Here is a 21,759-nt window from a genome sequence, read left to right as displayed (position 1 = left end):
AGGAGCCGTAGTAGAGGCCTCGTCCGATGTGTAAGTAGATGCAGATAAAGAAGAGCGAAGCACCGTTGGCGTGGAGGTTGCGGATGAGCCATCCGTACTGGACGTCTCGGCATGTGTGAGCTACTGAGGAGAAGGCGAGTGAAGTGTCTGCGGTGTAGTGTATGGCTAGTAGCAGGCCTGTTAGGATTTGTGTGGCTAAGCAGATGGCTAGAAGGGAGCCGAAGTTTCATCAGGCAGAGATGTTGGAGGGGGCGGGTAGGTCGATTAGGGAGTTGTTGATTATTTTTAGTAGGGGATGGGATTTGCGGATGTTAGGGGCCATTAGTGAGTCTGTGTGTTATTAGGATTATTACCAGGATGGAGAGGGCGAAGGATCCTAGGTAGGCCTTAATTAGCCCTGTGTGTATTGAGGTTGCGGCTTTGCTTGCGGCTACTTGTAGTTCAGCAAGGCCCTCTGGCCCTATTTTTTTGAGTCAGGAGAGGTCGATCAAGTGTAGGGCAATGTTTTGTCCCTTTTCTAGTAGGTTTTTGGAGAAGAATCGGTGTACTAGGGGGTTGAAGTACCCTAATGCAGAGGAGAAGTTTATGAGGGGGTTTGGTTTGGGGTGAGTGAGGGTGTGTGTTATGTTCGATAGTTCTAGGGCTAGGATGATTCCTAGGATTGTTATGAGGATGGCAGCGGTTTTGGTGATAAGGGGTATGGTTATTGGGGGGGTTTTGGTTGGTGTGATGAAAGAGGTAATGATTATTCCTGCTGTAATGCTGCCTAGGGCGAGTCGGGTTAGGGGGGCGGTGATTAGTGGGTTGTTTTCGTTTATTGATACTATTGGGGGGATTCGGGTTTGTCCAGCTTGGACTAGGATGGTTATGCGGATGCTGTAGGTTGCGGTGAATGCTGTGGCTATAAGGGTTAGGAGTAGGGCTCAAGTATTTAGGTATGATGTGTTTAAGCTTTCGATGATGAGGTCTTTTGAGTAGAATCCGGCTAGGAATGGGGTTCCTATCAGCGCCAGGTTTCCGATGGTTAGGCAGGAAGTAGTGACTGGGAGTATTTTCTGTAGGCCTCCTATCTTTCGGATATCTTGTTCTCCGTTTAGGTTGTGGATGATAGACCCTGAGCATAGGAATAGTATGGCTTTAAAGAAGGCATGGGTTGAGATGTGTAGGAAGGCTAGTTGTGGGAGGTTTAGTCCGATAGTGACTATTATTAGTCCTAGTTGGCTGGATGTTGAGAAAGCAATGATTTTTTTGATGTCATTTTGGGTTAGGGCGCATGTGGCAGCGAATAGGGTTGATAGAGCACCTAGGCATAGGCAGGCAGTTAGGGCTGTCTGGTTGGTGGCTAGCAGGGGGTGCATGCGGATGAGCAGGAAGATTCCGGCTACTACTATGGTACTGGAGTGCAGTAGGGCTGATACTGGGGTGGGGCCTTCTATTGCTGCGGGCAGTCATGGGTGGAGTCCAAATTGGGCGGATTTTCCTGCGGCTGCGAGGATTAATCCTATGAGGGGGAGGATTGGGGTTTGGTGGGGGTGTACGGCTTGTTGGATCTCTCAGGTGTTGAATGTTGAAGCTAGTCATGCTATGCTCAGGATCAGTCCGATGTCTCCGATTCGGTTGTAGATTACGGCTTGTAGGGCGGCGGTGTTGGCATCTGCTCGGCCTTGTCATCAGCCGATGAGAAGGAAGGACATGATTCGTACTCCTTCCCAGCCTACGAATAGGAGGAATATGTTGTTTGCGGTTGTTAGGAGGAGTATGGCGACTAGGAATGTCAGTAGGTAGGTGAAAAATTTTGTTACGTATGGCTCTGAGGCCATGTATCATATGGCGAATTGTAGGATTGATCATGTTACAAATAGGGCGATTGGAAGAAATGTTATTGAGTATTGGTCTATTTTTAGGCTCAGGGGGATTTTAAAGTTTATAATGAATTTTCACTCCCAGTGGCAGGTGACAGATTCTACTCCCGAGTAGATGAATGCGGTTGTAGGGGCTAGGCTAATTAGGAATGCGGTTTTAACAGCGCGGGTGGTGGCTTGTGGGGTGTTTTTAAAGTTTTTAAATAGAAATGGCAGGATGATTGGGGTTAGGAGGATTGTCAGCGTGAGTAGTGTGAGGGAGTTGATTAGTAGTGTGGGGTTCACTCCTTTTACTTGGATTTGCACCAAGATGGGTGGTTCCTAAGACCAGTGGATTGCTGTTATCCTTTAAAAGTAAGGGGGCTGAGGTTTTAGGCTCAGATGTAAGAGTTAGCAGCTCTTGTTGGTTAAACCCTCCCCTCGGCAGGTAAGAAGGTTTGAACTTCTATTCTTAGAATCACAGTCTAATGTTTGGTTTAAACTATACTTGCATGAGGGGATTCCGGAGATCAGTTCGGGTTTGAGGATTAGGAGGAATATTGGGATAATGTGGAGTGTTATGAGCAGGTGTTCTCGCGTGGTTGAGTTTTGCATAGATGTGATGTGGGAGGGGATTGAGCCTCGTTGGGTCATTAGTAGTATGAATAAGGTGTAGGAGGCGGTTAGTAGGGTTGCGATTCCTGTTAGGATGATCGTGAAGGCAGATCAGTTGAATAAGGTGATTATAATGGTTAGCTCTGCTATGAGGTTTGTTGTTGGGGGTAAGGCTATGTTTGTTAGATTGGCCAGCAATCATCAGGTAGCTATGAGTGGTAGGAGAGGTTGTAGGCCTCGTGTGAGTAGTAGAATTCGGCTGTGCGTACGTTCATAGTTTGTGTTGGCTAGGCAGAATAGTATGGAGGAGGTTAGTCCATGGGAAATTATTAGGATCATTGCCCCTGAGAATGATCAGTGGGTTTGGATTATTCCTGCGGCGATAACTAGGCCTATGTGGCTAACGGATGAATAAGCGATTAGTGATTTTAGGTCTGTCTGTCGTAGGCAGATTGAGCTAGTCATTAGGGCGCCTCATAGGGCCAGGGTTAGGAAGGGGTAGTGCAGGAGGTTGGACAGTGGGCCCATAAATAGAGTGACTCGTATAATTCCGTATCCTCCTAGCTTTAGTAGTAGGGCGGCGAGGAGTATTGAGCCTGCGATGGGTGCTTCTACGTGGGCTTTTGGCAGTCAGAGGTGTAGGCCGTATAGTGGGGCTTTTACTATGAATGCTATGAGCAGTGCTAGACCTGATAGTATTCCTGTCCATGAGGTGGATAGGGTTGGGTGGGTTAGTTGTAGGGTTGGCAGGTGCAGGGTGCCAATTTTCACGTATAGGTGTATGATTGTGATTAGCAGGGGTAGAGAGCTTACTAGCGTGTAGAATAGCAGGTAGATGCCAGCGCTTAGGCGTTCTGGTTGGTTCCCCCATCGGGTGATTAAGATTAGGGTGGGAATGAGGGTTGCTTCAAATGAGATGTAAAATAGTGCTAGTTCTGTGGTGGAAAAGGCTAGTAGGATGAGTGGCTGGACTGCGACTAAGGTTGAGATAAAGATTCGTTTGCGTTGTAGGGGTTCTTGTTGCAGGTGGTTTTGGCTTGCTATGATTATGAGTGGGAGTAGTCAGCAGGATAGTACTAGGAGGGGGGATGAGATTTGGTCAATTCCTGTTCAGTTGGATAAAAATTTGTAGGGGTAGTAGGTTGGGATTAATCACTGTAGGCTTAGGGCAGCGATTAGGAGGCTGTATAAGGTGGTGTTAGTCCATAGAAATTTTGGTGGAGACAGCAGGGCTGTTGGAAGAAGTATGATTGTGTGTAGGATGATTTTTAGCATTGCAGGAGGTTTAGGTTGTGTAGATGGTCGGAGCCATGTGTGCGGGTGGAGGCTACTAGGATGGCCAGGCCTGTGCCCGCCTCACACGCTGAGAAGGTTAGCATGAGAATTGGTACCATGGTGAATGAGGAGACTTGGTTTTCGATGGATCATATTGATAGGCCTACGAATATCGATAATATTATGCTTTCAAGGCATAGTAGGGCGGATACTAGGTGGGTTCGGTGGAAGGCTAGTCCTAGTCCGCTGAAAATGAAGGCTGAGTAGAAGCTTAAATGTAGGGGCGACATAAGAAAGTTACAGGGTTGGCTGTAATCTGCTGGGTCGAAACCAGCTATCTTTTTGGTTAGACTAACTTTCTGTTATTCTGCTCATTCTAGGCCCCCTTGAATTCACTCGTAGGCCAGTCCGAGTGTTAGGAGAAGGAGGATCACTACAGTTCAGGTGAGGGTCATTAGGGGGGATTGGAGTTGGACGGCTCATGGCAGGGGGAGTAGGAGGGCGATTTCTAGGTCGAATAGGACGAACAGGATGGCTACTGAGGAAGAATCGGACTGAGAATGGTAATCGAGCAGATCCAAGTGGGTCGAATCCACATTCGTACGGTGAGAGTTTCTCTGAGTCGGGGTTTATTTGGGCGAGTCAGAAGTTTAATGCGGTTAGGGCGGCGCTTAGGATTGATGATAGGGCGAATATGAACATGAGTGCGTTCATTGCTCTCCTCTGGGTTTATACCAGATTCTAGAGATTGGAAGTCAATTGTAATTAATATACTAGAAGAGCAAGATCCTCATCAGTAGATGGTTATGTAGAGGAATAGTCAGATGACGTCTACGAAGTGTCAGTATCAGGCTGCTGCCTCGAATCCGAAGTGGTGGTCTGATGTAAAGTGGAACTTGATCAGTCGGAAGAGGCAGACGGTCAGGAAGGAGGATCCGATGATTACGTGGAGTCCGTGGAATCCAGTGGCAACGAAGAAGGTAGATCCGTAGACGCTATCGGCGATTGAGAATGGGGCTTCGTGGTATTCTATTGCTTGTAGGGCTGTGAAGTAGAATCCCAGGAGGATCGTTAGGGTTAGGGCGTGGATGGCGTGTTTTCGGTTTCCTTCTGTGATGCTGTGATGGGCTCACGTTACGGTAACGCCTGAGGCTAGTAGGATGGCTGTGTTTAGTAGGGGGACTTCTATCGGGTTGAGTGGTTTAATTCCTGTTGGGGGTCATTGGCCTCCTAGTTCTGGGGTTGGGGCCAGGCTCGAGTGGAAGAACGCTCAGAAGAACCCTAAGAAGAAGAATGCTTCGGATGTGATGAAAAGGATTATGCCGTATCGTAGGCCTTTTTGGACTGTGGGAGTGTGATGGCCTTGGAAGGTGCTTTCTCGTACAATGTCTCGTCATCATTGGAGTATTACTAGGAGTATTGAGATGAGGCCTAGGGTTAGTAGTATGGATGAGTTGTAGTGGAATCACATGATTAATCCTGAGGTTGTGAGTAGGGCGGCGGCTGCCCCGAAGATTGGTCAAGGGCTTGGGTCAACTATGTGGTATGAGTGTGCTTGGTGTGCCATTAGATGTTTTCTTGTAAGTATAGGCTTAGAAGGAGCACGAAGACGTAGGCCTGGATTATGGCTACTGCTACTTCTAGGATGGTTAGGAGTAGTAGGATGATTATTGTTAGGATGGATACTGCAGGAAGGGTGGGTATTAATGCAATGGAGGCTGTAGAGATGAGTTGGATGAGTAAGTGTCCTGCTGTAAGGTTGGCTGTAAGGCGGACTCCGAGGGCTAGGGGGCGGATTAGTAGGCTGGTTGTTTCGATCAGGATTAGTGCGGGGATTAGGGGTGTAGGGGTACCTTCGGGTAATAGGTGGGCTAAAGAGGCTGATGGTTGGTTTCGTAGGCCTGTTAGTAGTGTGGCGAGCCATAGTGGGAAGGCTAGGGCTATGTTCATAGATAGTTGGGTGGTTGGGGTGAATGTATATGGAAGGAGGCCTAGAAGGTTGATTGTAAGAAGTATGATTATTAGGGATGTAAATATTATGGCTCATTTGTGGCCATTTTTGTTGAGTGGGACTATTAGTTGTTTTGTGATTAGGTGAAGGAGTCATGTTTGGATAGTAGAAAGGCGGTTGTTGATTCATCGGTTGTTTGGGGACGGGAATAGTAGGGCTGGGAAGAGTAGGGATAGTAGGATTAAGGGGATGCCAAATAGATTGGGGCTGGAAAATTGGTCAAAGAAGCTTAGGTTCATGGTCAGGATCATGGTGTGGGTTTGGTAGTGAGGGAGGTCTTATTTGATGGGGGGTTGGTTGTGGTGAAGGCTAGTAGTTTTGGTTGGATGAGGAGTGCTAGGGTTAATCAGGTTATAATTATGATTGAAAATCATGGTGCGGGGTTAAGCTGTGGCATATCATTAAGGAGGGGGAAGTCCCTCTTTGGCTAGCTTAAAAGGCTAGTGCTGTTGCATAGCTTCTTAATGATTAGGATGATGATAGAAGGGACGATCAGGCCTCGAAATGTGGGAGTGGGGTTGATTCTACTACAATGGGTATGTAGCTGTGATTAGCCCCGCAAATTTCTGAGCATTGTCCGTAAAAAATCCCAGGCCGGGTGGTAATGAATGAAGTTTGGTTTAGTCGGCCTGGGATTGCGTCTGTTTTAACTCCGAGCGTTGGGACTGCTCAGGAGTGGAGTACGTCTCCTGCAGTAATGATCACGCGGATGGGGGATTCTATTGGGATAACTACGCGGTGGTCAACTTCTAGCAGTCGGAAGTGGCCGTTGGGTAAGTCTGGGGTGGGCACTATGTAGGAGTCGAATGATAGGTCTTTGAAGTCTGTGTATTCGTAGCTTCAGTATCATTGGTGGCCGATGGCTTTTAGGGTGAGGTCTGGTTCATCGATTTTGTCCATTATGTAGAGGATTTGTAGGGATGGGAGGGCGAGGAGTACCAGGACGATAGCAGGTAGGATTGTCCAGATCAGCTCTACTTCTTGGGCGTCTACAGCATTGGACGAGAGTTTTTCTGTTAGTATGTGGGCTAAAAGGTAGAGAACTAGGCTGCAGATAGCTAGGGCAATGATTAGGGCGTGGTCGTGGAATTCAACGAGTTCTTCTATGATGGGTGATGAGGCGTCTTGGAATCCTAGTTGGGAGTGGTTGGCCACATGAGATGTACAGGATTTTTACCTGTGATTTAGTCTTGACAAGGCTATGTAATTGGTTTACTAACGTCTCATAAGAAAGAAGCATGAGCGGTTAATGCAGTTGGCTTGAAACCAGCATGTGAGGGTTCGATTCCTTCCTTTCTTGTACTTGGACGAAGGCCGGTTCCTCGAAAGTATGGTATGGGGGAGGGCAGCCGTGGATTCATTCAACGTTTGTGGTAGTTAGTTCTGGTTGTAGGACTTTTCGTTTGGCCGGAAAGGCTTCTCAGATGATGAATATTAGTATGATTACGGCTACTATTGAGATTAGGGAGCCGATGGAGGAAATGGTGTTTCATAGTGTGTAGGCGTCGGGATAGTCCGAGTATCGTCGGGGTATTCCTGCTAGGCCTAGGAAGTGCTGGGGGAAGAACGTTAGGTTTACTCCTGTAAATATTACCCCGAAGTGGGCTTTTGCTCATGTTTGGTGTAGGGTAAACCCAGTGAGTAGTGGGAATCAGTGAGTAAATCCTGCTAGAGGCCATCCTAGTATAGGTAGAAGGTAAGTAAGGCCAATTTGGGGCTGTAAACTAGGATGATGGCGATTCAGCCTAAGTGGGAGATGGACGAGAAGGCTAGGATTTTGCGTGTTTGTGTTTGGTTCAGTCCTATTCAGCCTCCTAGTGCTGTTGAGGCTAGGGCCATGGCGGTGAGTAGAGCTGGGTCGAGGGATTTGGATGTTAGTAGGAGCAGGGTTAGTGGGGGGAATTTTATGAGGGTCGAGAGTAGCAGGGCTGTTATTAGTGGCGATCCTTGTAGTACTTCTGGGAATCAGAAGTGAAATGGCACTAGGCCCAGTTTAATAGCGATTGCTGCTGTCAGTAGTAGACAGGAGGTTGGGTGGTTTATTTGTGTGATGTCTCATTGGCCGGTGACTCAGGCATTAGTTATGCTAGAGAATAGGACCAGGGCGGAAGCAGCTGCTTGGGTTAGGAAGTATTTCGTTGCGGCTTCTACTGCTCGTGGGTGGTGGGATTTGGCAATTAGGGGAATGATGGCTAGTGTGTTGATCTCCAGTCCTGTCCAGGCCAGAACTCAGTGGTTGCTGGAAATTGTGATTGTGGTGCCCAAGATGAGGCTGAAGGTTATGATTGGGGTCGCGTAAGGGTTCATTAGTAGAGGAGGGGGTTAAACCATCATTTTCGGGGTATGGGCCCGATAGCTTGATTAGCTGACTCTACTAGAAAATAATATAAGGGAAGTATGGAGAATTTTGATTTCTCTTGTGTGGGTTCAATTCCTACTTTTCTAAGGTCAACAGGAAATGAGAGGGCTGTTATACCTCTATGTTCACTTTATCATAGTGACCCTTTGTAGTTCAGGCACATTTCCTTATGTAAGGAGGTAGGCCTGCATAGCAGATAGGTATGCTGATGTGTCAGAGGCACAGAGCTAGTGTGAGGGGTAGGAAGTTTTTTCATAGTAGGTGCATTAGTTGGTCATATCGGAATCGTGGGTATGAAGCTCGGACCCATAAGAAACCAGAAGATAGTAGGAGGACTTTTGTGGCTAGGATGACGGGGAATAGTTCTGTGGGTGGCCCTAGGGCGCTTGGGTTTAGGAATATGATGGCTGTAAGTGTATTTATTAGCATAATGTTCGCATATTCAGCTAGGAAGAATAAGGCGAAGGGTCCTGCGGCGTATTCAACGTTAAACCCTGAGACTAGCTCAGATTCACCCTCTGTGAGGTCAAAAGGAGCTCGGTTTGTCTCTGCTAGGGTGGATACGTATCATATTATTGCTAGGGGTCATGAGGAGAAAATGAAGTATAGAGGCTCCTGTGCGATGGCAAAGGAGCTGAGTGTGTAGCTTCCGCTTAGTATGATTATTGATAGCAGGATTATGGCCAGTGTCACTTCGTATGAAATGGTCTGTGCTACTGCCCGTAGGGCTCCGATTAGTGCGTATTTTGAGTTCGAGGCTCAGCCTGATCATAGGACTGAGTAGACGGCTAGGCTTGACATGGCTATTAGGAAGAGAACTCCGAGGTTTAGATCTGCTAGGGGAAATGGGAGTGGTAGTGGTGCTCAAGTGGTGAGGGCTAGGACAAGGGCTAGTATTGGTATCAGAATGAATAGAAGTGGGGAAGAGGTAGAGGGTCGGATGGGCTCTTTGGTAAATAGTTTCAGTCCGTCCGCAAATGGTTGAAGTAGGCCAAAAGGCCCGACAACGTTAGGGCCTTTGCGGGATTGTATGTAGCTTAGGATTTTCCGTTCTACTAGGGTTAGGAAGGCTACGGCAATCAGGATTGGGATGATGTATAGGAGGGATATAATGAGGCAGCTTAGTGTTGTTATTTGAATCATGGGTGAAGCTAGGGAGAGGATTTGAACCTCTGGGGAAAGGGCTTAAGCCTTCTGCACTTGCCGGGCTCTGCCACTCTAGCTGGTCCTTTTCTAGGATTGAAAGTGGTGGGGGAAGGCCCTCTTCACGGTTTAGTTGGTTTCACTGCTTAGAGGGGGGGGGCGTGCTTGTGGTATTGGCCCCACTTTCCCGGTCCTTTCGTACTGGGGAGAGTGTGTCATAGATAGAAACCGACCTGGATTGCTCCGGTCTGAACTCAGATCACGTAGGACTGTTAATCGTTGAACAAACGAACCCTTAATAGCGGCTGCACCATTAGGATGTCCTGATCCAACATCGAGGTCGTAAACCCCCCTGTCGATATGGGCTCTTGAGGGGGATTGCGCTGTTATCCCTGGGGTAGCTTGGTCCATTAATCAATTATATTGGGTCTGGTCACTGTTAGCACTTTGAGGGGTAGCTCTAGGTAAAGAGGTATGGTCTTGTTTTTGGAGGATTTGTTCTCCTCCAAGGTCGCCCCAACCGAAAAATATCGACCAGGCTCTGCGATGGTAGTGGCCCCAGTGGGGTTGATTGAGGATTCGCGGTGGTCGTTGATTTTTAAGTTCCACAGGGTCTTCTCGTCTTATGTTCACATCCCCGCTTTTGCACGGGGAGATCAATTTCACTGATTATCTGTGAGAGACAGTTAAGACCTCGTTTAGCCATTCATACAAGTCTCGATTTATGGGACAATTGATTGCGCTAACTTTGCATGGTTAGGATACCGCGGCCGTTAAACCTAAGTCACCGGGCAGGCATCACCTTCAATACTTGTTTAATTTGCTGAAGGCTATGTTTTTGGTAAACAGTCGGGCCTTATTAATTTGCCGAGTTCCTTTCACAGATTTTAATCGCTCTTATAGGCGCTCCTGAGTCGGGTTAACAGGGTTAGTTAATACGTGGTCTTGTAGGGGTTTTTGTATCTGTCTAGGTCTGTTAATAATGTTTCTATGTAAGCTTGCGCCGTTAGAGGGGTGTGGCCCTGAGTTACTTATTTTAGCATTAATTCTCCTATATTCATAGGTTGACCTGTTTGTGATAAGGGAATCATCTTATTTTGGTATTTTTAGGTGGTGGAGCTTTGACGCACTCTTTTTTGATGGCTGCTTTAGGGCCCACGGTAGGATCAGTAGTAAGAATTATCCGCTAGTCGAGGCTGTGTCCTTTTTTAATGGAGCTGTCCCTCCATTAAATAGCTCTTAATCATCTCATTAGGGTTCAGGATGTCCGGTAGGGAGGATTAAGGGGGAACTTAGATTCGTTTCACAGGTAACCAGCTATCACCCAGCTCGGTTGGCTTTTCACCTCTACTGACAAGTCATCCCACTCTTTTGCAACAGAGACGGGTTCGCTCTCTTTAACTGCTTGAAAGTAGCTCGCTTGGGTTTCGGGGGGGCAAACTTTAGTTCACTTTGCTTGGTTGTTCTCGCTAAACCATGATGCAAAAGGTACAAGGGTTGATCTTTGCTGTCTGTCGCTTTGATTGTTTCACTGCTATTTCATCTTTCCCTTACGGTACTGGGGTCTCTATCGCGTCTAAGTGTCTTTTCTATCGCCTATACTAAGACTGTAAAATGCTTTAGTTTAATTAGTTTAGTAAATTCTTTAGTTTTGGTGTACTATTTGTGTGGTTGAGCTAGAGGGGGGGCTTCAAGACGATCCGGTCTAGTAGATATCTTTCAGGTGTAAGCTGAGTGCTTTGGTGTTATAGCTACGTCTTGATATTCTAAGTACACCTTCCGGTACACTTACCTTGTTACGACTTACCTCATCTTCAGCGTATTTATGGTATTAGTTATGTGGGATGTGGCTTTTGAGGAGGGTGACGGGCGGTATGTACGTGCCCCAGGGCCGGCTTAAAGTAGGCTCTATTGTCCCACTTTACTGCTAAATCCGCCTTCCAGAAGTGGTTTCACGCTTCTTTCCGTGTGCCCTATGAATAGGGAATGTAGCCCATTTCTTCCACTCCATAGGCTATACCTTGACCTGTCTTATTAGCGGGGTGCTATTGTGTCCACTGTTGTGCTCTCATTCGAGGTGGGCTGGCGACGGCGGTATGTAGGCTGTGTTGGCAAGGGGTGGTTGGGTTAATCGGGGATTATCGATTGTAGAACAGGCTCCTCTAGGTGGGTTTGGGGCACCGCCAAGTCCTTAGAGTTTTAAGCGTTTGTGCTCGTAGTTCTCTGGCGGATACTTCGGTAAAGTAAGTATCAAGATTTAGGGCCAGGCATAGTGGGGTATCTAATCCCAGTTTGGGCCCTGGCTTTCGTGGGTTTAAATCAGTCGTTAGTTCCTAAGATCATCTTAATGGTGTGTTTAGGTGCATCTTGGGCTTATGACAGCTCAGTTGCATTTTGATCTTAGTTAGCTAGGATAGGCATTTTACCACTCTTTACGCCGTGTCAATAGGACGGTTGATTTGGGTTTCTTGTATGACCGCGGTGGCTGGCACAAGATTTACCAACCCTTGAAGTTAGGCTGTTGCTATAACTAAGTCAAGTTTGCACTCATTGCTTAATGTTAATTACTGCTGAATACCCGTGGGGGCGTGGCTTAGCGAGGCGTCTTGGGCTACTACTTGGGTGTGCCTGATACCCGCTCCTCAAGGCCTGTATGGGGGTAGGTGGTCGAGGGCGTTTACACTGGGGCGCGGATACTTGCATGTATATATTTAGCAAAAACCAACCGTAAGGTTAGGACTAAGTCTTTTGTCCGCAGGCATGTTTTATGCCATCTTGGCAACTTCAGTGCCATGCTTTGTGTTAAGCTATGTGGACGGGGGTGTGGTTAGCTGATAGTTGAGTGGTGAGTGAGAGTGAAGTATATGAAATTATTGCTTGTGTTTACTATTTTTAGTACTGGAGTTTCTCTAAGTCCTAGGACTAGGAGGAAATGGTGTTTCATAGTGTGTAGGCGTCGGGATAGTCCGAGTATCGTCGGGGTATTCCTGCTAGGCCTAGGAAGTGCTGGGGGAAGAACGTTAGGTTTACTCCTGTAAATATTACCCCGAAGTGGGCTTTTGCTCATGTTTGGTGTAGGGTAAACCCAGTGAGTAGTGGGAATCAGTGAGTAAATCCTGCTAGAATGGCAAAGACGGCGCCTATGGATAGGACGTAGTGGAAGTGGACACTATTTGTCTGATCCGTACTAATTACCGCCATCCTACTCCTTCTATCACTCCCCGTACTCGCCGCCGGTATTACAATATTACTAACTGATCGAAACCTAAACACCACATTCTTCGACCCCGCTGGAGGAGGAGACCCAATCCTGTACCAACACCTATTCTGATTCTTCGGACACCCAGAAGTCTATATTCTGATCCTACCGGGGTTCGGAATCATCTCACACGTAGTCACGTACTACTCAGGCAAAAAGGAGCCCTTCGGCTACATGGGAATAGTCTGAGCCATACTATCCATCGGCTTCCTAGGATTCATCGTCTGAGCTCACCACATGTTTACAGTAGGAATAGACGTTGATACCCGAGCCTACTTTACATCAGCCACTATAATCATTGCCATCCCTACCGGAATCAAAGTATTTAGCTGACTAGCCACCCTGCACGGAGGAACAATCAAATGAGACCCCCCCAATACTATGAGCTCTAGGATTTATCTTCCTATTTACCATCGGAGGATTAACAGGAATCGTTCTTGCAAACTCTTCCCTAGACATCGCCCTGCACGACACGTACTACGTAGTTGCCCACTTCCACTACGTCCTATCCATAGGCGCCGTCTTTGCCATTCTAGCAGGATTTACTCACTGATTCCCACTACTCACTGGGTTTACCCTACACCAAACATGAGCAAAAGCCCACTTCGGGGTAATATTTACAGGAGTAAACCTAACGTTCTTCCCCCAGCACTTCCTAGGCCTAGCAGGAATACCCCGACGATACTCGGACTATCCTGACGCCTACACACTATGAAACACCATTTCCTCCATCGGCTCCCTAATCTCAATAGTAGCCGTAATCATACTAATATTCATCATCTGAGAAGCCTTTTCGGCCAAACGAAAAGTCCTACAACCAGAACTAACTACCACAAACGTTGAATGAATCCACGGCTGCCCTCCCCCATACCATACTTTCGAGGAACCGGCCTTCGTCCAAGTACAAGAAAGGAAGGAATCGAACCCTCACATGCTGGTTTCAAGCCAACTGCATTAACCGCTCATGCTTCTTTCTTATGAGACGTTAGTAAACCAATTACATAGCCTTGTCAAGACTAAATCACAGGTAAAAATCCTGTACATCTCATGTGGCCAACCACTCCCAACTAGGATTCCAAGACGCCTCATCACCCATCATAGAAGAACTCGTTGAATTCCACGACCACGCCCTAATCGTTGCCCTAGCTATCTGCAGCCTAGTTCTCTACCTTTTAGCCCACATACTAACAGAAAAACTCTCGTCCAATGCTGTAGACGCCCAAGAAGTAGAGCTGATCTGGACAATCCTACCTGCTATCGTCCTGGTACTCCTCGCCCTCCCATCCCTACAAATCCTCTACATAATGGACAAAATCGATGAACCAGACCTCACCCTAAAAGCCATCGGCCACCAATGATACTGAAGCTACGAATACACAGACTTCAAAGACCTATCATTCGACTCCTACATAGTGCCCACCCCAGACTTACCCAACGGCCACTTCCGACTGCTAGAAGTTGACCACCGCGTAGTTATCCCAATAGAATCCCCCATCCGCGTGATCATTACTGCAGGAGACGTACTCCACTCCTGAGCAGTCCCAACGCTCGGAGTTAAAACAGACGCAATCCCAGGCCGACTAAACCAAACTTCATTCATTACCACCCGGCCTGGGATTTTTTACGGACAATGCTCAGAAATTTGCGGGGCTAATCACAGCTACATACCCATTGTAGTAGAATCAACCCCACTCCCACATTTCGAGGCCTGATCGTCCCTTCTATCATCATCCTAATCATTAAGAAGCTATGCAACAGCACTAGCCTTTTAAGCTAGCCAAAGAGGGACTTCCCCCTCCTTAATGATATGCCACAGCTTAACCCCGCACCATGATTTTCAATCATAATTATAACCTGATTAACCCTAGCACTCCTCATCCAACCAAAACTACTAGCCTTCACCACAACCAACCCCCCATCAAATAAGACCTCCCTCACTACCAAACCCACACCATGATCCTGACCATGAACCTAAGCTTCTTTGACCAATTTTCCAGCCCCAATCTATTTGGCATCCCCTTAATCCTACTATCCCTACTCTTCCCAGCCCTACTATTCCCGTCCCCAAACAACCGATGAATCAACAACCGCCTTTCTACTATCCAAACATGACTCCTTCACCTAATCACAAAACAACTAATAGTCCCACTCAACAAAAATGGCCACAAATGAGCCATAATATTTACATCCCTAATAATCATACTTCTTACAATCAACCTTCTAGGCCTCCTTCCATATACATTCACCCCAACCACCCAACTATCTATGAACATAGCCCTAGCCTTCCCACTATGGCTCGCCACACTACTAACAGGCCTACGAAACCAACCATCAGCCTCTTTAGCCCACCTATTACCCGAAGGTACCCCTACACCCCTAATCCCCGCACTAATCCTGATCGAAACAACCAGCCTACTAATCCGCCCCCTAGCCCTCGGAGTCCGCCTTACAGCCAACCTTACAGCAGGACACTTACTCATCCAACTCATCTCTACAGCCTCCATTGCATTAATACCCACCCTTCCTGCAGTATCCATCCTAACAATAATCATCCTACTACTCCTAACCATCCTAGAAGTAGCAGTAGCCATAATCCAGGCCTACGTCTTCGTGCTCCTTCTAAGCCTATACTTACAAGAAAACATCTAATGGCACACCAAGCACACTCATACCACATAGTTGACCCAAGCCCTTGACCAATCTTCGGGGCAGCCGCCGCCCTACTCACAACCTCAGGATTAATCATGTGATTCCACTACAACTCATCCATACTACTAACCCTAGGCCTCATCTCAATACTCCTAGTAATACTCCAATGATGACGAGACATTGTACGAGAAAGCACCTTCCAAGGCCATCACACTCCCACAGTCCAAAAAGGCCTACGATACGGCATAATCCTTTTCATCACATCCGAAGCATTCTTCTTCTTAGGGTTCTTCTGAGCGTTCTTCCACTCGAGCCTGGCCCCAACCCCAGAACTAGGAGGCCAATGACCCCCAACAGGAATTAAACCACTCAACCCGATAGAAGTCCCCCTACTAAACACAGCCATCCTACTAGCCTCAGGCGTTACCGTAACGTGAGCCCATCACAGCATCACAGAAGGAAACCGAAAACACGCCATCCACGCCCTAACCCTAACGATCCTCCTGGGATTCTACTTCACAGCCCTACAAGCAATAGAATACCACGAAGCCCCATTCTCAATCGCCGATAGCGTCTACGGATCTACCTTCTTCGTTGCCACTGGATTCCACGGACTCCACGTAATCATCGGATCCTCCTTCCTGACCGTCTGCCTCTTCCGACTGATCAAGTTCCACTTTACATCAGACCACCACTTCGGATTCGAGGCAGCAGCCTGATACTGACACTTCGTAGACGTCATCTGACTATTCCTCTACATAACCATCTACTGATGAGGATCTTGCTCTTCTAGTATATTAATTACAATTGACTTCCAATCTCTAGAATCTGGTATAAACCCAGAGGAGAGCAATGAACGCACTCATGTTCATATTCGCCCTATCATCAATCCTAAGCGCCGCCCTAACCGCATTAAACTTCTGACTCGCCCAAATAAACCCCGACTCAGAGAAACTCTCACCGTACGAATGTGGATTCGACCCACTTGGATCTGCTCGATTACCATTCTCAGTCCGATTCTTCCTCAGTAGCCATCCTGTTCGTCCTATTCGACCTAGAAATCGCCCTCCTACTCCCCCTGCCATGAGCCGTCCAACTCCAATCCCCCCTAATGACCCTCACCTGAACTGTAGCGATCCTCCTTCTCCTAACACTCGGACTGGCCTACGAGTGAATTCAAGGGGGCCTAGAATGAGCAGAATAACAGAAAGTTAGTCTAACCAAAAAGATAGCTGGTTTCGACCCAGCAGATTACAGCCAACCCTGTAACTTTCTTATGTCGCCCCTACATTTAAGCTTCTACTCAGCCTTCATTTTCAGCGGACTAGGACTAGCCTTCCACCGAACCCACCTAGTATCCGCCCTACTATGCCTTGAAAGCATAATATTATCGATATTCGTAGGCCTATCAATATGATCCATCGAAAACCAAGTCTCCTCATTCACCATGGTACCAATTCTCATGCTAACCTTCTCAGCGTGTGAGGCGGGCACAGGCCTGGCCATCCTAGTAGCCTCCACCCGCACACATGGCTCCGACCATCTACACAACCTAAACCTCCTGCAATGCTAAAAATCATCCTACCCACAATCATACTTCTTCCAACAGCCCTGCTGTCTCCACCAAAATTTCTATGGACTAACACCACCTTATACAGCCTCCTAATCGCTGCCCTAAGCCTACAGTGATTAATCCCAACCTACTACCCCTACAAATTTTTATCCAACTGAACAGGAATTGACCAAATCTCATCCCCCCTCCTAGTACTATCCTGCTGACTACTCCCACTCATAATCATAGCAAGCCAAAACCACCTGCAACAAGAACCCCTACAACGCAAACGAATCTTTATCTCAACCTTAGTCGCAGTCCAGCCATTCATCCTACTAGCCTTTTCCACCACAGAACTAGCACTATTTTACATCTCATTTGAAGCAACCCTCATTCCCACCCTAATCTTAATCACCCGATGGGGGAACCAACCAGAACGCCTAAGCGCTGGCATCTACCTGCTATTCTACACGCCAGTAAGCTCTCTACCCCTGCTAATCACAATCATACACCTATACGTGAAAATTGGCACCCTGCACCTGCCAACCCTACAACTAACCCACCCAACCCTATCCACCTCATGGACAGGAATACTATCAGGTCTAGCACTGCTCATAGCATTCATAGTAAAAGCCCCACTATACGGCCTACACCTCTGACTGCCAAAAGCCCACGTAGAAGCACCCATCGCAGGCTCAATACTCCTCGCCGCCCTACTACTAAAGCTAGGAGGATACGGAATTATACGAGTCACTCTATTTATGGGCCCACTGTCCAACCTCCTGCACTACCCCTTCCTAACCCTGGCCCTATGAGGCGCCCTAATGACTAGCTCAATCTGCCTACGACAGACAGACCTAAAATCACTAATCGCTTATTCATCCGTTAGCCACATAGGCCTAGTTATCGCCGCAGGAATAATCCAAACCCACTGATCATTCTCAGGGGCAATGATCCTAATAATTTCCCATGGACTAACTTCCTCCATACTATTCTGCCTAGCCAACACAAACTATGAACGTACGCACAGCCGAATTCTACTACTCACACGAGGCCTACAACCTCTCCTACCACTCATAGCTACCTGATGATTGCTGGCCAATCTAACAAACATAGCCTTACCCCCAACAACAAACCTCATAGCAGAGCTAACCATTATAATCACCTTATTCAACTGATCTGCCTTCACGATCATCCTAACAGGAATCGCAACCCTACTAACTGCCTCCTACACCTTATTCATACTACTAATGACCCAACGAGGCTCAATCCCCTCCCACATCACATCTATGCAAAACTCAACCACGCGAGAACACCTGCTCATAACACTCCACATTATCCCAATATTCCTCCTAATCCTCAAACCCGAACTGATCTCCGGAATCCCCTCATGCAAGTATAGTTTAAACCAAACATTAGACTGTGATTCTAAGAATAGAAGTTCAAACCTTCTTACCTGCCGAGGGGAGGGTTTAACCAACAAGAGCTGCTAACTCTTACATCTGAGCCTAAAACCTCAGCCCCCTTACTTTTAAAGGATAACAGCAATCCACTGGTCTTAGGAACCACCCATCTTGGTGCAAATCCAAGTAAAAGGAGTGAACCCCACACTACTAATCAACTCCCTCACACTACTCACGCTGACAATCCTCCTAACCCCAATCATCCTGCCATTTCTATTTAAAAACTTTAAAAACACCCCACAAGCCACCACCCGCGCTGTTAAAACCGCATTCCTAATTAGCCTAGCCCCTACAACCGCATTCATCTACTCGGGAGTAGAATCTGTCACCTGCCACTGGGAGTGAAAATTCATTATAAACTTTAAAATCCCCCTGAGCCTAAAAATAGACCAATACTCAATAACATTTCTTCCAATCGCCCTATTTGTAACATGATCAATCCTACAATTCGCCATATGATACATGGCCTCAGAGCCATACGTAACAAAATTTTTCACCTACCTACTGACATTCCTAGTCGCCATACTCCTCCTAACAACCGCAAACAACATATTCCTCCTATTCGTAGGCTGGGAAGGAGTACGAATCATGTCCTTCCTTCTCATCGGCTGATGACAAGGCCGAGCAGATGCCAACACCGCCGCCCTACAAGCCGTAATCTACAACCGAATCGGAGACGTCGGACTGACCCTGAGCATAGCATGACTAGCTTCAACATTCAACACCTGAGAGATCCAACAAGCCGTACACCCCCACCAAACCCCAATCCTCCCCCTCATAGGATTAATCCTCGCAGCCGCAGGAAAATCCGCCCAATTTGGACTCCACCCATGACTGCCCGCAGCAATAGAAGGCCCCACCCCAGTATCAGCCCTACTGCACTCCAGTACCATAGTAGTAGCCGGAATCTTCCTGCTCATCCGCATGCACCCCCTGCTAGCCACCAACCAGACAGCCCTAACTGCCTGCCTATGCCTAGGTGCTCTATCAACCCTATTCGCTGCCACATGCGCCCTAACCCAAAATGACATCAAAAAAATCATTGCTTTCTCAACATCCAGCCAACTAGGACTAATAATAGTCACTATCGGACTAAACCTCCCACAACTAGCCTTCCTACACATCTCAACCCATGCCTTCTTTAAAGCCATACTATTCCTATGCTCAGGGTCTATCATCCACAACCTAAACGGAGATCAAGATATCCGAAAGATAGGAGGCCTACAGAAAATACTCCCAGTCACTACTTCCTGCCTAACCATCGGAAACCTGGCGCTGATAGGAACCCCATTCCTAGCCGGATTCTACTCAAAAGACCTCATCATCGAAAGCTTAAACACATCATACCTAAATACTTGAGCCCTACTCCTAACCCTTATAGCCACAGCATTCACCGCAACCTACAGCATCCGCATAACCATCCTAGTCCAAGCTGGACAAACCCGAATCCCCCCAATAGTATCAATAAACGAAAACAACCCACTAATCACCGCCCCCCTAACCCGACTCGCCCTAGGCAGCATTACAGCAGGAATAATCATTACCTCTTTCATCACACCAACCAAAACCCCCCCAATAACCATACCCCTTATCACCAAAACCGCTGCCATCCTCATAACAATCCTAGGAATCATCCTAGCCCTAGAACTATCGAACATAACACACACCCTCACTCACCCCAAACCAAACCCCCTCATAAACTTCTCCTCTGCATTAGGGTACTTCAACCCCCCTAGTACACCGATTCTTCTCCAAAAACCTACTAGAAAAGGGACAAAACATTGCCCTACACTTGATCGACCTCTCCTGACTCAAAAAAATAGGGCCAGAGGGCCTTGCTGAACTACAAGTAGCCGCAAGCAAAGCCGCAACCTCAATACACACAGGGCTAATTAAGGCCTACCTAGGATCCTTCGCCCTCTCCATCCTGGTAATAATCCTAATAACACACAGACTCACTAATGGCCCCTAACATCCGCAAATCCCATCCCCTACTAAAAATAATCAACAACTCCCTAATCGACCTACCCGCCCCCTCCAACATCTCTGCCTGATGAAACTTCGGCTCCCTTCTAGCCATCTGCTTAGCCACACAAATCCTAACAGGCCTGCTACTAGCCATACACTACACCGCAGACACTTCACTCGCCTTCTCCTCAGTAGCTCACACATGCCGAGACGTCCAGTACGGATGGCTCATCCGCAACCTCCACGCCAACGGTGCTTCGCTCTTCTTTATCTGCATCTACTTACACATCGGACGAGGCCTCTACTACGGCTCCTACCTATACAAAGAAACCTGAAACACAGGAGTAATCCTCCTACTCACCCTAATAGCAACTGCCTTCGTAGGGTATGTCCTACCATGAGGACAAATGTCATTCTGAGGGGCCACCGTAATCACCAACCTATTCTCAGCCATCCCGTACATTGGGCAAACTCTAGTAGAATGAGCCTGAGGAGGATTCTCAGTAGACAATCCAACCTTAACCCGATTCTTCGCCATCCACTTCCTACTGCCCTTCCTAATTGCAGGAATCACCCTAGTCCACCTAACCTTCCTACACGAATCAGGCTCAAATAACCCACTAGGAATCGTATCAGACTGCGACAAAATCCCATTCCACCCATACTTCTCCATTAAAGACAGCTTAGGGCTTACCCTAATAATCACCCCTCTAATAGCACTAGCCCTATTTTCACCGAACCTCCTGGTTCTTGGAATCCTAGTTGGGAGTGGTTGGCCACATGAGATGTACAGGATTTTTACTTGTGATTTAGTCTTGACAAGGCTATGTAATTGGTTTACTAACGTCTCATAAGAAAGAAGCATGAGCGGTTAATGCAGTTGGCTTGAAACCCATCCGCAGTGGTGCAAGTGCACTCTCTGAACTCACTGAAGTGCATTCCCAGTGGTGCCAGTGCACTCTCTGCACTCACTGCACTGCATCCCCAGTGGTGCCAGTGCAATCTCTGGACTCACTGCAGAGCATCCCCAGTGGCGCCAGTGCACTCTGTGGACTCACTGTAGTGCATCCCCAGTGGTGCCAGTGCACTCTCTGGACTCACTGCACTGCATCCCCAGTGGTGTCAGTGCAATCTCTGGACTCACTGCAGTGCATCCCCAGTGGTGCCAGTGCACTCTCTGGACTCACTGCACTGCAGCCCCAGTGGTGCCAGTGCACTCTCTGGACTCACTGCAGTGCATCCCCAGTGGTGCCAGTGCACTCTCTGGACTCACTGCAGTGCATCCCCAGTGGTGCCAGTGCACTCTCTGGACTCACTGCACTGCATCCCCAGTGGTGCCAGTGCACTCTCTGGACAAACTGAAGTGCATCACCAGTGGTGCCAGTGCACTCTCTGCATTCACTGCACTGCATGTCCAGTGGTGCCAGTGCGCTCTCTGGAGTCACAGCACTGCATCCCCAGTGGTGCCAGTGCAATCTCTGGACTCACTGCACTGCATCCCCAGTGGTGCCAGTGCACTCTCTGGACTCACTGAAGTGCATCCCCATTGGTGCCATTGCACTCTCTGCACTCACTGCACTGCATCCCCAGTGGTGCCAGTGCACTCACTGGACTGACTACACTG

At 47.7% G+C, this 21,759-nt stretch overlaps 1 long non-coding RNA gene across 1 annotated transcript; it reads right to left on the bottom strand.

Moving 5' to 3' along the window:
* Positions 1 to 321: 321 nt before the first annotated feature.
* LOC310885171 lies at positions 322 to 20,862 on the bottom strand. Its single transcript, XR_014574586.1, has 2 exons — positions 20,002 to 20,862; positions 322 to 423 (listed from the first exon to the last, which is right to left on the bottom strand). It is a non-coding gene; the product is annotated as an uncharacterized lncRNA (long non-coding RNA).
* Positions 20,863 to 21,759: the final 897 nt, after the last annotated feature.

The sequence above is a fragment of the Anser anser genome, assembly GCF_964211835.1.
Source record: "Anser anser genome assembly, chromosome: 22".
In the NCBI taxonomy this organism is placed as follows: Eukaryota; Metazoa; Chordata; class Aves; order Anseriformes; family Anatidae; genus Anser; species Anser anser.
The sequence above is the reverse complement of the archived record's forward strand: the minus strand, read 5'-3'. Positions and strand labels throughout refer to the sequence as shown.